Source organism: Pundamilia nyererei, unplaced genomic scaffold, assembly GCF_000239375.1.
Source record: "Pundamilia nyererei isolate P.nyererei 1_Seehausen unplaced genomic scaffold, PunNye1.0 scaffold00004, whole genome shotgun sequence".
In the NCBI taxonomy this organism is placed as follows: Eukaryota; Metazoa; Chordata; class Actinopteri; order Cichliformes; family Cichlidae; genus Pundamilia; species Pundamilia nyererei.
Genome location: NW_005187405.1, coordinates 5,876,775 through 5,891,428, shown reverse-complemented (window position 1 = coordinate 5,891,428; position 14,654 = coordinate 5,876,775).

Here is a 14,654-nt window from a genome sequence, read left to right as displayed (position 1 = left end):
GTGGTGTGATATGTTTGATCTGCCTTTATGCTAATCTGATCATCTGGGTATTTTTGTCTGATGATGCTGTTACTGTGTCATATTAGCCAACAACTGTGTCATACAGTGCCTTAGCCGCAAAGCATGACAGACTACAACTTCAACAACATAAGCATGCTATCTGCGACAGCCTTAGTGTTGTCACTGGGATGGGCCTGAATACGGGAAACGAGAATGTAAACAAAAAGTGACGTGGATAGTCCTCGCCATTTATTGTTTACGAATCCTAAACCTGCTTGTTTGACCCGTGTTTCATTTTTTTCGTGGCAAAATCACTTTAGGCTTGTATGGATCAGGATACAGGACACACGTCACTCAGCAGGTTTTGACATGCTTCTCGTTTTTCTGCTCTAGATGCATTGGATGTTTTTGGTAGATGAATTGGGTCACCATCATTAACCACCATAAAAACAGTACATAAATTAGTATTTGAAAAATATATTTAGGCTCCAATCAAATATGACTCTATATTAGCTGGAAACTGCCAAGTGAGCATTTGCCAATGAGCTGGCAAGTGGTTGCTGGAAGTCTTTGTGTAATCGATTGCTAAAACCGCAACCGCCTAGGCAGTGAACCCCTAGTAACCAGTGGCAGCCAGTGGGAAAAATGCTAAGTTGGTCTCACAGAGTTATTGCAAAACTTCAAGTTTTACTACTGCTCAGCGGTTAGTCAGGGAGCGGTTGGAGACAAGTTGTACCTTCAACAAGAGCTAGTGGTAATTGATGCAATCAGATAGTGAGTAATTAACAAGGAGGGTTTTTGTGCAGTTCTTTGCGACTAATACTTCCTGGCAACATATTAAATTTGGCAGGTTTTTCTGGTTGCCAGATAGCTCCCAGCCTGCGTGACTGGGGATTTACATTATATTCCAGTTAAAGGGATTGAATTCAAAGTTTAGCACTAACCTTGATGGTGCTGGACCGATCCAGGGCTGGTATTTCAACAGTAAATAAAGAAAGTACATATCACATTGATAATCACTAATGTGAACAGCTAGCAGGTTTTTCTGCAAGACAACCTGTGTCAACAGTGAATTGAAACAACTAAGGTCAGTAGACAGACCACAATCAGTGTCACAAATATTTGGCTTTTCAAACAGTGCTCTCAAGAGAAGGGGAAAAACTGCTCTACCTTTAAGATAGAGAAATCTAATCAGTTTATCAGTTCTTTAATGCAAACTTAATATGTATGTTTTCTGCTTTAATACTGTTTGTAGTTAGTACCTGTCAAATGGCTTACACAATATTCATAATAGCTATGAGAGCAAAGCAGTCCAATAGTCCAGAGCAGCCTCCACTCCCAGTTCATTTCATCAAACAAAAATGGTTGTCAGTGTGAGAACCACTAAGAGGCTCCAGACTTAAAAAAGAAGGCTGAAGGTTGAATCGTTCATTTCCTTACACACTGTACGGGGGTTTTGTTTTCTTTTTTTGCACCTGTTAGTTTCTGCTTCTCTCATCAGGAAGTTTCAGAAAATTTTCGTAGCTTTTGCTAAACAGACTCTCTTTGTGCTAAGAAACAAAGGCTCATATTTTGGAAGAGTATTGGAAAGAAACATGCTGAGATTGCACATACAACCGAAATTTCAAAAAAGTTGGGATGCTGTGTGAAACATAAATCAAAACGCAATGCAATAATATGCAAATGTTATTTTAAATTATTACATTTTATTAACAATAGAGAAAAAAAATTAAAAGTTTTAGCTGAGAAAATTCACCATTTTAGGGAAAATAGTAGCGCCTTCTGAGGCACTAACAGCTTTAAAAAAAAAAGTTGGGGCAGGGCCATGTTTACCACCATGTGACATCCTCTCTTCTTTTTGCAGCTATCAACAAATGTCTGGGAACTGAAGGAGACAGTTTCTGGATTTTTTTGAGAGGAATGTTGTCCTATTCTTCTCATCATGTTTCCTGATCAGCCAAATGTTGTCAGTTGGTGAAAGGTCTGAACTGCCTGCAGCCCAGGTCAGCACCCAGATTCATATGCTATGAAGCCATGCTGTTGTAACAGATGCAATATGCAGTTTAACATTGTCTTGCTGAAATATGCAAGTTAGGGTTGGTTTAGGGCCCGGGTGGCTTGGGGATAGAAGCTCCTCTTGAGTCTCTCTGCTCGGATGATGCAGAACCTTCTACCGGATTGCAGAAGTTGGAACAGTTTGTTGCCAGGATGGGACGGGTCCTTCAGTATCTGCGCTGCTCTAGTCTGGCATCTCCTGGTGTAGGTGTCCTGAAGCGGGGGGGAGAGAGCAATCCTGCAGCAGCGTTCTGCTGTACGGATCACTCTCTGAAGAGCTTTTTGGTCCTTAACACGGCTGTTCCCAAACCAGGATGTGATGTTCTGTGTGAGGATGCTCTCCACAGCGCCTGTATAGAAAATCCTGAGGATCTCTGGAGAGACCCTGAACTTCCTCAGTTGTCGTAGGTGGTAGAGGCGCTGCCTAGCCTAGTATGTTGCTCTAAAATCAGCATAGCATTGACCCCTGAAATTCACAGAGGTTATGTTCCTAAAGCACCTGCGAATTGTGAAAAACCACAAATTTTGGATGAAGTCAAAAAAATACCAAGAAATGCCATTTTTTTATAGGTTAAACCGTGCATATGCATTTGGATGACAAACAAAACAGAAAACATGAGATCACTCACTGAAACTCTCAAGGCGAGGCAATCTGTTATGATGTGGGTATGCTGGACTGCAACTGCTAGAGATGCAATAAGGAGAGATGAATGGCTGAATAGCTGATGGATGAGTACATGGGTATTTCACCATTCCAAGCCATGTTTTCTATGCTCTATTGTGAATAACACTTAGATTAAGGTTTGCAGATCATTGCATTGTGTTTTATTTATATTTTAGACGCCATCTCAACTTTTTTGAAGCACTATTGTCAAACTTAGAAAACATTCATGGATATTAAAACTCTTTTACATGTTGCATGACTTCTAATCAATGCACTTAGATAAAATCAGCCAATGCAGGTAATCCAATTCAACTTTCAAGGGTTCTCAGATACTAAATTAATGGGATTAATGGGGACATGGGATTTTTTAATTATGAAAGATTAGCAAATCTAAACACAGCAGTTCTAGGGTAAACAGCAGAAGCAGATGGCATTACACATTACAAAGAAATCTACCAGGCCTAATTGGCCAGTGCAGTGTGTTGCCGGTTGGCGTCATATGGCATTGTGGAAAAATTTAATCCAGTTAAACCTTTTTGTTCAATGACCCTGCATGTTTTCCCCAGAGGACTGTGAACTAGAGACTGGTCGCACCACCAGACTGATCTCAAGGAAATGAATGAAAGGGTTTTGTAAAGCTGGACTGAACATTGCTTCACTCACACGCTAAGCGAGGTTACACAAGAGGACACAAAGAGAAGCACCATGCATGCTCACTGCATGCATATTAGAGGAGGAGTTATGCAGCACAGGATGTAAAGTTTGCGTGGGCATATTGGTACTTTTGCATGTGTAATGCCACTTGTTGCCACTGGAATCCAAACTAATGGTCACAAATTTTACACAATCTCTCCTTCCAGCTAGAGAAGAAAACTAAAAACTGTTTAAGTCGATAAGACTATAAGTGATGGGTCTCAGTGTGGTGGGTCCATTACAGTAAACTACAGACCCACCTGCTCAGATTACAAGATTACAGACAACTTTTGGTACAGCTCTGTTACAAGACTGAACACTGGGCCAAAATCATGAGGAGAGTGAGACATGGGTTACAGCAAATGTTTTTGCAGACCAGATGTGGCCCAAAAGTCACAGTACACCTGACATCCGACTCACAGAGGAGCAGCTCTGGCTGAATTTAGGCAAACAGAAACTCCCTGAGTCAAGGGCAAGTACAGGTCCAGAAAAGAAATCAATTATGAGTCAAACAATAAATGCTGTGTGAGTAAATATGTAGGAAAAAAAAGTGTAGAGAACAAAACTTTGTATTGAGTTTGTACAGGAAGCCAACCGGCTGAACAAGCATGTGGCATCTCTGTACACGTGGAAATAGAATAGAAAAAGCTAAATATTATAATAGCATTCAGTGAAGCTCATTAAACTGATACAAACAGCTGCATCATACTACATTTTATTTTACCAAGTTTTTTATATATATATATATATTTTAAATTTCCATTACATTTTTATGTGCCATTAGATGAGTAGAAAAGAAAAAAAGACACTCAAGGTAAAAAAGATACTCAAAAGCAGGCCGAAAAACATGTTCAGGTTTAGTGTACATGGTGTTTGCACTATTTGAGTTCTTACCGTGAGCAGCACAACTTGAAGTGTCAAGGATAAAGACCAGTACACCCACTCTGAACTCTGAAGCTAGGGATTGCCCTCCAGTGGTGAAAGGAGAGGGAGTTTCTCAGTAAATAGGGCAGAGCAATTATCCATACCTTACTGCAAGTATTCATATATCAAGAGAAAATATAATTATATAATTGCACCGTTTTAGCAAAGAGCATGATAAAACTATCTTTACAGAACTTTTAAAAATTAGTTTTGTTAATCAGATATTTAACAGTGCAGTTTTGTTTGGTGTCTCAACGGCAACAAAAGTTAGTGAAGTTCGGGGTTTTTGTTTGCTGTAATTGAAAACATAAATAATGTGGACTCATTGTGCACATCTGGATTTCCTCTGGATGAATTGGGGGGGGGGGAATGAAAGTACTCACCCAGAAGTCACGAAAGAGTTTAAAGCTCCACACAAAATAAAAGACACATTCTTCCCCGGTAGCATACAGTATGTCTGGAAAGCAAATACCTTGACTTAGATTCACTTTTCTTCCTCTTCAGCATTTTTACATCTTCTGGTTCCCTAAAGACAGTTTTCACAATAGCATACCAAAAAGAGGTCATTACTAAAGCTCCACCAGTCCTTTTGAACTCTCATATTGGCATTTTTGTAAAGGTTTTATTGTCTGCTTTTTATTCTTTTCTATCTTAAAACGTGTCATTTAATCACTTCCCATCCACGCAATGCTGCTAAAAAGACACTCAGGTAAGCACACACTGCTGCCCTCCAGCCGAACAATGTGTCCCAGGTTCCCTGTCATACCGTGGGAACTGTTCCTGTGGAGAGCACTACATTGTGGCAAAGAAATTGTCAAGAGGGACAGTGGGATAAAACAGGAGCTGTTCTTCAGCGTGGACCCAATTCATTTAGCTGACACACAGTGTCCTGTTCGTGTAACATCACCCGTCTCGACCTGAACTGGGCCGGAATGGAAGCATCTGATTGTTCCTCTCTGGGGTGCAACTGCAACTACAGACTGAAGGCACTATTATTCAAGCCTCTCTGCTATGCTGACATTTAGCTGAGTCATCTCAATTAAAGCCTGACACAAAAGACAACAAATAGCCTCTTTATGTTTCCAGGATTGGGTGGAAATCTCTTGAATCGTTGACAATGGCACCTGTTTTCTGTGAATGCATTTGGCAGGATGTTATATAATGTATATATGGGGTCAAGCTCAATTTAACTTTTCCTTTTATTGGAACTGCTTGTCATTATTAGCAGGTTGTGATTGTAATTAATTTTTAGAAGTTGTAACAAAAAAGAAGAGGAAAAGGTGTGTCATTGAAAAGGTAGCTTGCTGTTATATACAGCTTTTTGCTTTTTCAGTATATATAAGTATAAGAAAAGGAAAAAGGCTCAAAATACAACAGGCACTTGACACTTTGAGAATTAATAATTCAAAAAATCAAAAGATCAAAAGATTGTAAAAAAGTTAGTAAAAATGTTCCTTTGCAACATTATTACAAATGACACAGTAATTTAAAATTACTATGCTGCTTTTAATGTGACAATCCATCTTTTTTATTTGTTTTTCTATGTAATGTGAAACAATTTGGTACAACCCTAAAAACTGAAGGCACCCGCTTTGTCACAGTCTTTCTTTTTTTTAACAATCACACTTTTCCAGTTAATTTTCTAATCATTTAAGTCTATATAATATAATTTCAGGCCTGAGCGCATATGAGGAGTTTTGTTTTAAACTTGTTTTAAAATTTCAGACCCCCCCCCCCCAAACTTTCACTGCAGTTTGACTCCTGAGTTAACTTTGACCTTAACTGCTGGTGTGCACCCTACTCTACTTGGGTCAAAGGGAGGTTAATTAGACAGCATGAAAAGGTGCCAACAGCCATGCAGGAAATTAAATAAGCGACTTTGCTCTTTGAGCTTTGGACTAAGCTTTACCTGCAGGAGCACTGAACACAGATGTCCTGCAGAATTTATAATGAGCTTGTGGTGCAGAGAGGTACATGTTCTGCTATCAAAAATGCTTTGAAATCAGTCGATACCTGGTAATCATATTATTGCTCGGAAACACTGGATGGAAATCCATACACACTGTGTTTCCCTCTCAGATGTATCTTTGATTTCATGACTGTTTCGCAAAGCAGCCAATAAATGTTGTCAATAAATGCCCAAAGCCATCATAAGACAAAGACCCAACCAGTTCTGACACCATGAAATTCAGCTCGGAAGCCGATTGTTTGAGACTGTATGATAATTGGGGTTGGCCTTGTTTGCTATTTATGTAAGAGGGGCTTGTTTATTCATCATGAGTTCAGCTTGTACAAAAGCCCCATCAGATCTCAATGGCTTCATTATGGTGTGAGTGGCTAAAGCCTCTTTCAAACTTCAAACATAAGGAGCCTCCCGCTCAGGCAAACTGGCCCGATGATCTGCAGAAACTGAAATGTAATCATTCTGCACAGGCTAAAGCGGAACAGTGAGGAAATTTGAATAACATGAGGCCTGCTGTCTATTACTGTAACCCACAGTGTTATGCAAGCTCTATTCTCCTTTACATTTGATCATCAGTCTGGGGAACACATGAGCACATTGTGTTCCCAGTGCAGTGAGGGCAAAAAATTGTTTCATCTGCAGCCATAGCACTACAGAAATGTACAAACAACTGGCTGAGGACTTGTTTCATTTCCACTGACCTGTTAGCAGAGCTTCCATGTGTTGTATGACTCCAAAGAGAAAAGGGCCACACACACAGCTGGGTCATTGTTCTGAATGGAGGGGGCCCAGAGTGTGCAAAGCCTCTTTGGTAGCGTATGGCCATAAGCCTCTTTGACTGTACTCTCTGCACTGGCAGACTGTGAACCAGGTGGAGTACAAGCATCACTGTAACACCATAAACTGCAGGTTTAAACCCTGCAGAAAAAGTTCAGTACACATTCCAGCACAGGCTCAATATACTGTTTTATTTTAAGTTTTATTGTTAAGCTGTGCATGAGAAGCTAATGCACATCCCCAATGATGACATGAAAGGTGATGGGGATTATCTCAGTGAGGAAATTGGACAGGTGCTCTTCCCCTAGCCTGACTTGCTGAGCACACTGCTCTCCCAAAAGGCCAATTCCATCCTGTTTTGCTCTGCAGATCATACGGGTTCCCAGTAGAGTCAGCCATGCCAGAAAGGAACATAATCCTCATGCAATGAGCTGCTCTGCAATCACTTTGTTCTTATTATTAGGGTTTCTTTGCACCAACAACGACAATGAAGCTCTGGCAAGCTGAAATGTGCTGGTACATCAAGTCACGCTGTAATGTTTTAGCTTATGGTCTATGACAGGAGCCACGGACGTAGGGGAGAAATGACAGCGGCCATTCATCGCATGCTTCTGTGAATGCAGTGTCTCTTTACGGCTTCTTGATTAAGCTGATCTCACCATCATGCTGGCTGTGTCACATGGCTTGCCATATGCCAATCACCGGGTAAGTGACACGGACACCGGGCACAGTAATCCTGGCAGCCCTCAAAGCCCTTTGAGCTCAGCTGAGAGGGAAAGTGCTCAGCCCCAAGTTATGTGAGAGGCACACACAAGGTTAAGAAAATGTTGAGGGGGATTTATCTACACATTCGGTAAATCGCCTATACACTCTGTTTCAAAGTCACAGTTTAAATCTCATCCATAACTTAACTTTGATTTTTTTTATTTTTTATTATAACCCAATGATTGCATTGATTGCACTGGTTAGATTTTCTCTTGATTAGTATTTATATTTTCAGGCATTTTAGTTTAGCTATCTAGGCTCTGCAGCTCTGCACAGGGTTCCAGTTTACATTCAGTGCTTTGTTCATCCTGCCCCTCCTGTGTCTTGACAACTCCTTTTCATGTGTCTTGTATTTTGTCAATTCCTGTTTTATTTTGTTAGTCTTTGTCTTACGTGCGTTTCTTTAGTTCTGCTTCCCATGTCTTGTCTTCCTTGATTCTTGCCAGCTGTTTCTCAACCTGCTTCCCATGCTTGTTATATGTGTCTGCATCTCTCTTGGGGTTTTTTTTCGTCACGTCCTCCCTCATCTCTGTTAGTGTACTCGCAGTCAGTGTGTTTTTCTTAGGTTTCAGTCCATTTTGTTTAATCCCTGAGCTGCCAGCAAATGAAGCTGAGGGATTTTTCGAATTAGTCCTGTTTTTAGGTCCTAACCTGCCTGCTGCATGACAAAGCATCACATCAGTTGTTTATGATGTATTCAACATTTTTTGGAGCATTGGGGAGAGCAGTTGTTTCCATTCATGTTGCCCTGCTTTCATTTGTGTGGCTCTCTACACATGCGAACAGGTACATCAGGAGGCCAGTGAAGGTTCAGCCTTTCATGAGCCCTACCATCTAGACTGAGATGATGCAATGGAAAAATCATCCATCCTCTTATCAATGAAATATCACGTGGGTTTGAAATATCCACGTGGAGGATGCTTGAAATTTTAGGGGATCACTGAGCAGCTTCCATTAAAAAAAATAAGAATGTTGCCGCCTCTTCCTGCCTGTGAATACAATACTTACTTGGGTCGTTTCAGACGGAAATGATTGTTTACTTCAAGGGTTTTCTGGGAAAGGTAATTGCTTACTGTGTGCGTACTGTTTACTTTGTTGTGTAATCAGAAGCAGGTAAAACTGCAATTCTTATTTACCGAAGCTTTTATGTAAACGTCTTTATCCTAGCATTTGTGCTTTATATCATATTGAACACTTCATTTCAAATTATATATTTAATAATCAGTGTTGGGAAGGTTACTTTTAAAATCTATCCCACCACAGATTACAGAATACATGGACCAAAATGTAGTTTGTAACATATTCTGTTAAGTTACTCAATGAGAGTAACGTATTCTAAATACTCTGGATTACTTGATATATTGTCATGCTTTTTACAACATGAATGTACTATTGCTGCATGATTTATTACCATTACTGAAGGTTACTCCCTACTGAGCTAGCATTGTTAGCTGAGGTCAGTTCATAGACTGCAGACTTGATGGATAGCATTAACAACCTGCTCACTGCAAATAATCATGTGCAGTTCTGAAAGATTTTCCAACTAGATTTTTAAATCTTAACATAATATGAGTAACAGTAGGGTGGACATTAGGTAATGCTGCACTTTTTGCAGTGATCTTGTACAGAAAACTATTTCTGTATCAGTAATATGTTTTCTTTCTGTCTCCTTTCAGAAAGCACATGATCATTTGCAGCTAGCAGGTTGTAACGCAGCCTTCAGTAATAGTAATAGATCACACAGCAATAGTACATTTAAAATACTGAAGTGGGACATAACCCAGGTAGCTACCACAACTAAAACAAGATAGTTGCAGCAGGGAAATGTTTTTTGTTTTGTTTTTTAGAAAGAACTCACTTTCAGATGTTTCTTTAGGTTGGAGGTGGAGTCTTTTGACGCTATGTGTATTCCATTACTCCCCAACACTGTCAACAATGTAATTCATTATTATCGTTGTTATATTATGTCCTTAAGCTTCCTGAAAAGCCTTCAGTTGATCCAAAGTACTGCAGCAAGAATACTGACAGGGACTATAAAGAGAGAGGATATTTCACCTCTTTTGGCTTCTCTTCATCGGCTCCCTGTTAAATCCAGAATCAAATTCAAAATCCTGCTCCTCACACGTCTTGTATAATCAGGCCCCATCTTATCTTAATGACTTTATAGTACCCCATTAGAGCTCCTCCCTCTCAGACTGTGGGCTTACTTGTGGTTACTAGAATATTTAAAAGTGGAATGATTGTTGGGGTTTTCCTGTGTTTTACATTTATTATTGTAGGGTCTTTACCTTACAATATAAAGCACCTCGAGGCAAAAAATTTTCCTGAGCAGTCAGTGAGGTATGTTGCCTTCATTCTACATTGCAAAAATGAATTCATAAGTAAAGACAAATCCAAAAAGAAAGCATAAGCTTAGACGGGGAAACATGATCACACACAAGAACAATTGGTGATAAGAGACAGGTGGGAAGCACACACAGGTGAAAGCCATGAATATCAGGTTAAGATAATCAATGAATACAAAGGCCAATAGTAAAAAGAACTTGAAATGAGAGAAAATAGCTTTTAATGTAAAACAGGAAGTAATCAAAACATAGCTAACTATAGTGTAGTGGTTTACAGATTCGTCTAACAAGTCAAGGATCCCATTTTGATAGAAAACAGAAAAAAGAGAATGATTTAAATCCTAGAATGTCAAGCACTTGCACAGAGAAAAATGTTGATGTTTGTTGGTTGGAACCAAACCAGCAAAGCTTAAGAATGTGCTGTTGTTTGCTAACAAATTAGCAAGTATGAGCGCTAAAGGGGCAGAAAGAGGGACCATGGCAGAAATTGAGCATATGCAGCATGAAAAAGCTGCTCATTCTGTAATTAAATGTAAATATAACACTAAACCCTATTCTAAACCCACTGCTCTGAGTCAGTCCTAGCTAACAATAACATTTGAATGCCTATCCTGTAAGACATAAGGTATAGTCTACCACAGCGGTCCCCAACCCCCGGGCCTCGGACCGGTACCGGTGATTACCGTTATATAATGATTTCTGTCTCAAGGCTTTTATAGGACGTGCTTAATCTTATTTCGTGCATTAAAAATATTTTTCAGATTTGCCAATTTTTAATGCAGCTGTTCACAATGGCCACATAATTTCACTGGACAATTTTTTTTCAACCAAACTAGATTTTTCGCATTCAGATAAAGGGAGCTGACCAATCAGATCACTGCATTTAGCAACAAGCGCACTAATAACTCAAAAAGCTTAACTGGAATTGTACATATGATAATAAAAACAATCTTATTTAACCTCAGACACGCAGCTACACGCTGCTGCACGTGAGTAGGCTCTCTAAAATGACAAAAAGAGCTCAAACTGACCTGAAATATGTATGTGTGGTCGTGATACTGCTACAACTCGCCGAACCCAGAATATCCATATCTCCCTTTTTTTGTTTAGAAACATGGCGACCAGCACCTCATGGCTTAATGTTGACTTCATTTTCCCCCCACAGTTTTTCAGGATGAATTTGCTGCACAAACGCAACACATTTGGTGTAAATATATTTTTCACGTTATGTTTGCATCCAGAAAATTCTTAATTTAATGTTGTTTTATTCACAAAGTGTTCAGTGTGTAACAGCCTTTTAGAGCAGATCTTTTGAATTGTTTAATCAGGACAAACAGGTGTAAATAATGGCTATTTAATTAGGGTATGCAGCATTCGTGTTTCTGTGTTTTCATTGTGGCTCAATGACAAGGCTTCATTGAATTACCTGAATTGAACAGTCATTGTTAACGTGATTAGTGACACCTGTGCTTCCCTCGATAAATGCCTCAAAATATCTGCTATAAGGTCTTTCATAGTCACTGCCATTGAGCACCTGTCCACCAGGTGCATGGTCACCTGACACATTTATCTTATCACCTGTTCCAGTTTTCTAATAATCCACACCTGCTTCTCATTATCGCATCAGTCCATTAATGGACCAGCTGCTTTCCTCTTACTCACGTTTGAACCTGAACTTGATCCGTTCTCAGCATGTTGTTGTTTATCTCAGTATTTAAGCCTTTGCTTTTGTGGGCAAGAGGATCTTTTTCCATTTTAAAATTAACTGATCTCATCCTGCCTTCCTGGGCGGTCTGCATTTGGCTGTTAAACCTGCGCTAAAATGTAGGCCACCCTAACAATATGGTCATTTAAAACAGTGAAATGTATTAATTGATAATTTAGTTGAGTATATTCATTATTTCTTTTTCACAATTAAAAAAAAACTGAAAAAAGCTAAACGATTGTAAATAAAGCCAAGAGAAAAATCAAGAACTTATAAAAAGAATAAGTAGTTCGTCATTCTGTCTTATTTCTTTTTCGTCTCTAAGTTCAAGGAGCTGGACTTCTTTTCAGTATGCGTTAGATGTCTTGTCCTGCAATGTCCTGGACACGTCAGCTGTCCATCATAGGTTGTTTTGGATGACAGATTTAAAGGTGACTCACCAGCAGCTTACTTAATGATGTGGCAGATGTAAGGTTGCTTTGTAGCTGTAGGTTGTTTCACTGCAGTGCCCTGCATGTTCTGTGACTCCCCTTGTTTTAAAAGAAAGCTTGCAGAGAGCACATATGTAATAGATTGTAGTGCACACAGATACACACCACAAGCTGACCAAGGAGTTACAGCTATGGGGGGAGGGGAGGAGATTATGTTTTATTATACATGCCATCACTAGCTGTAATCCACTTTAACAGGGCTTTGCTTGCTGACATGCTTTAGATAGGGCACACAACTGAAAGACAGAAACTATCCACTCAAAGTCATGCCTAAAATTAACATTGTTAACTTGTTAAACTTTAGCCCATGCGTCAGTTATGACCACACAAAAATGACCATGTGGATTTTGAAGCTGAATCATCAACAGTGTAACTATGGGAATGAACAAACGAGAAGTAAAACTGTTTAACAGAAGCAGAAAAACCTCTCTTTCTCCAACCACTTACTCTCTGTCCTTTTAATCAGCCAGTGACTAATCTTACTGACTTTTTATTACAATGATAATAATGATAAGGGGTTGAACTCCCAAAGTTGGAATCTTAGGTACATCTTAGGCCTCTGCAGGGTTCTTGTCTATATCAGATGTTGAGATGTTATACAACTAACTAGCAGTGAGCTAAAAGGACACATTCTTTGGATTTATCCACTTGTATCACCTTATAAAAGCATCATATTGTGTTTGATTTCATGACAGTAGCATTTTATTTATATTAGCAAATGCTGAATTATGCATGACACATACTGATCGCTTCACATTGCTTAGCAACCACCTAACCATGGGGTAACATGGCTTGTTTTTTAACTTTCATGCATCTATAACACCTTATAACTTCTATAGTTTTAATTTCAGAGCAAAAACATCTCATTTATGGATGAAAAAAAAATGTAATATACATTTCTATCAGCCACTTAGTTACAATATGAACCACATCTTTTCTCAGCAGTGTAGGAACTGGGCATGCAGTATTCGTACTAATATATCAGTGTTTCAGAGTGTCAGGAGGGTTTTGCATAATTATGGGAAATATGTGACGAGATCAGCATAATCGCTGTCAACAGACTCATGTTTTAATAGTTTAAAAATACCTGTTTATGCTATTTTCATTAAGTCCCTGGAGAAATGAACCAAGAGTGCATAACTTCACACATCTCAGTGGCTACGTAACTGGCTTTGAAAACAACTGTGATCTTGTGAAGCTGACATGTGAATTCTGTTGAAGTAACTATGGTTGACATTAGTTTACCGTTCCCACTTACAGTCAATATTCATAGTCTGTTCGCAGTGTTATACTATCAGTATCACGCTCTTGGTAATCAGTTGCTTTGTCAACAGTCAGTTCCAATAAAACAGAACAGCATTTTTTGGAAGGACAGAGTGGTCGCGTGAGCAAAGGAAGCCACGTAAATCATATTTACTTTTACAAACTTGCCAAGTAAAGATCCAAATGAGGCCAAGTACCTGGTAAAAGACTGTAATTAAATTAAAACTGAGAACACACTGATGCCTCAAATATTTGCTTTAAAGTGGCCGGCCACCAGCTGCTTGGTTGGAACAAGTAGATGCACAAACCTTAGTCTGGGTTGTGAGGGTATCTCAACAAGATCTTGTGATAGATCCAGAGGAACAACCGAATGGAGGGAGGGCAGTAGGGACAATACTGAGGCTGTCCCCTGTAGGCCTCATACCAGATAAAGATCTGATTATTCCCTCCTTTTGGCTGGCTTTGCAGAGTGGACAGACAGTGGACTCTGTATTTTTTTTTCTCTGTTGAGCAGTGTGGACTCTCCTCCAGCCAGTGCCCAGCAATTTAAGGGAAGCTGTTGTTTTGGAGAGCCACTGTGGGAAAGTCATTAAAGTGTAAAGCATCTCTCTTTTATTTCTTTCTAAAGGAGTCCTGGAAGAGGCTTCCACTAAGGCGGTGGATGTTAATGAGTGCTGACACAGATCGGCCACCCCCACAGTGCCGTGTGTGCCGATAGCCGCTGCCATGGCAAACGGATTCTCTGCAAGAAAAACCAGCCTGCCGGACGCTCACTGAAAATGGCTTCAACTCCTCCACAGGTGGCCAGTGTCTGCATATACCAGCAAGCTACTAAATCAGGCCTTTTGTTCCTCCAGGAAAGTGTCTTTGACTCGCTGAGGTGGTGGTTGTTGGTCAGTACTGTGCCATGTGCTCCAAAGATCAGCTTGTCAGTATTTATTTACAGATGATCAAGAGAATATCTGATACCCAAAACATGACTCTAATTTATAATTTAAACAAGGATGAT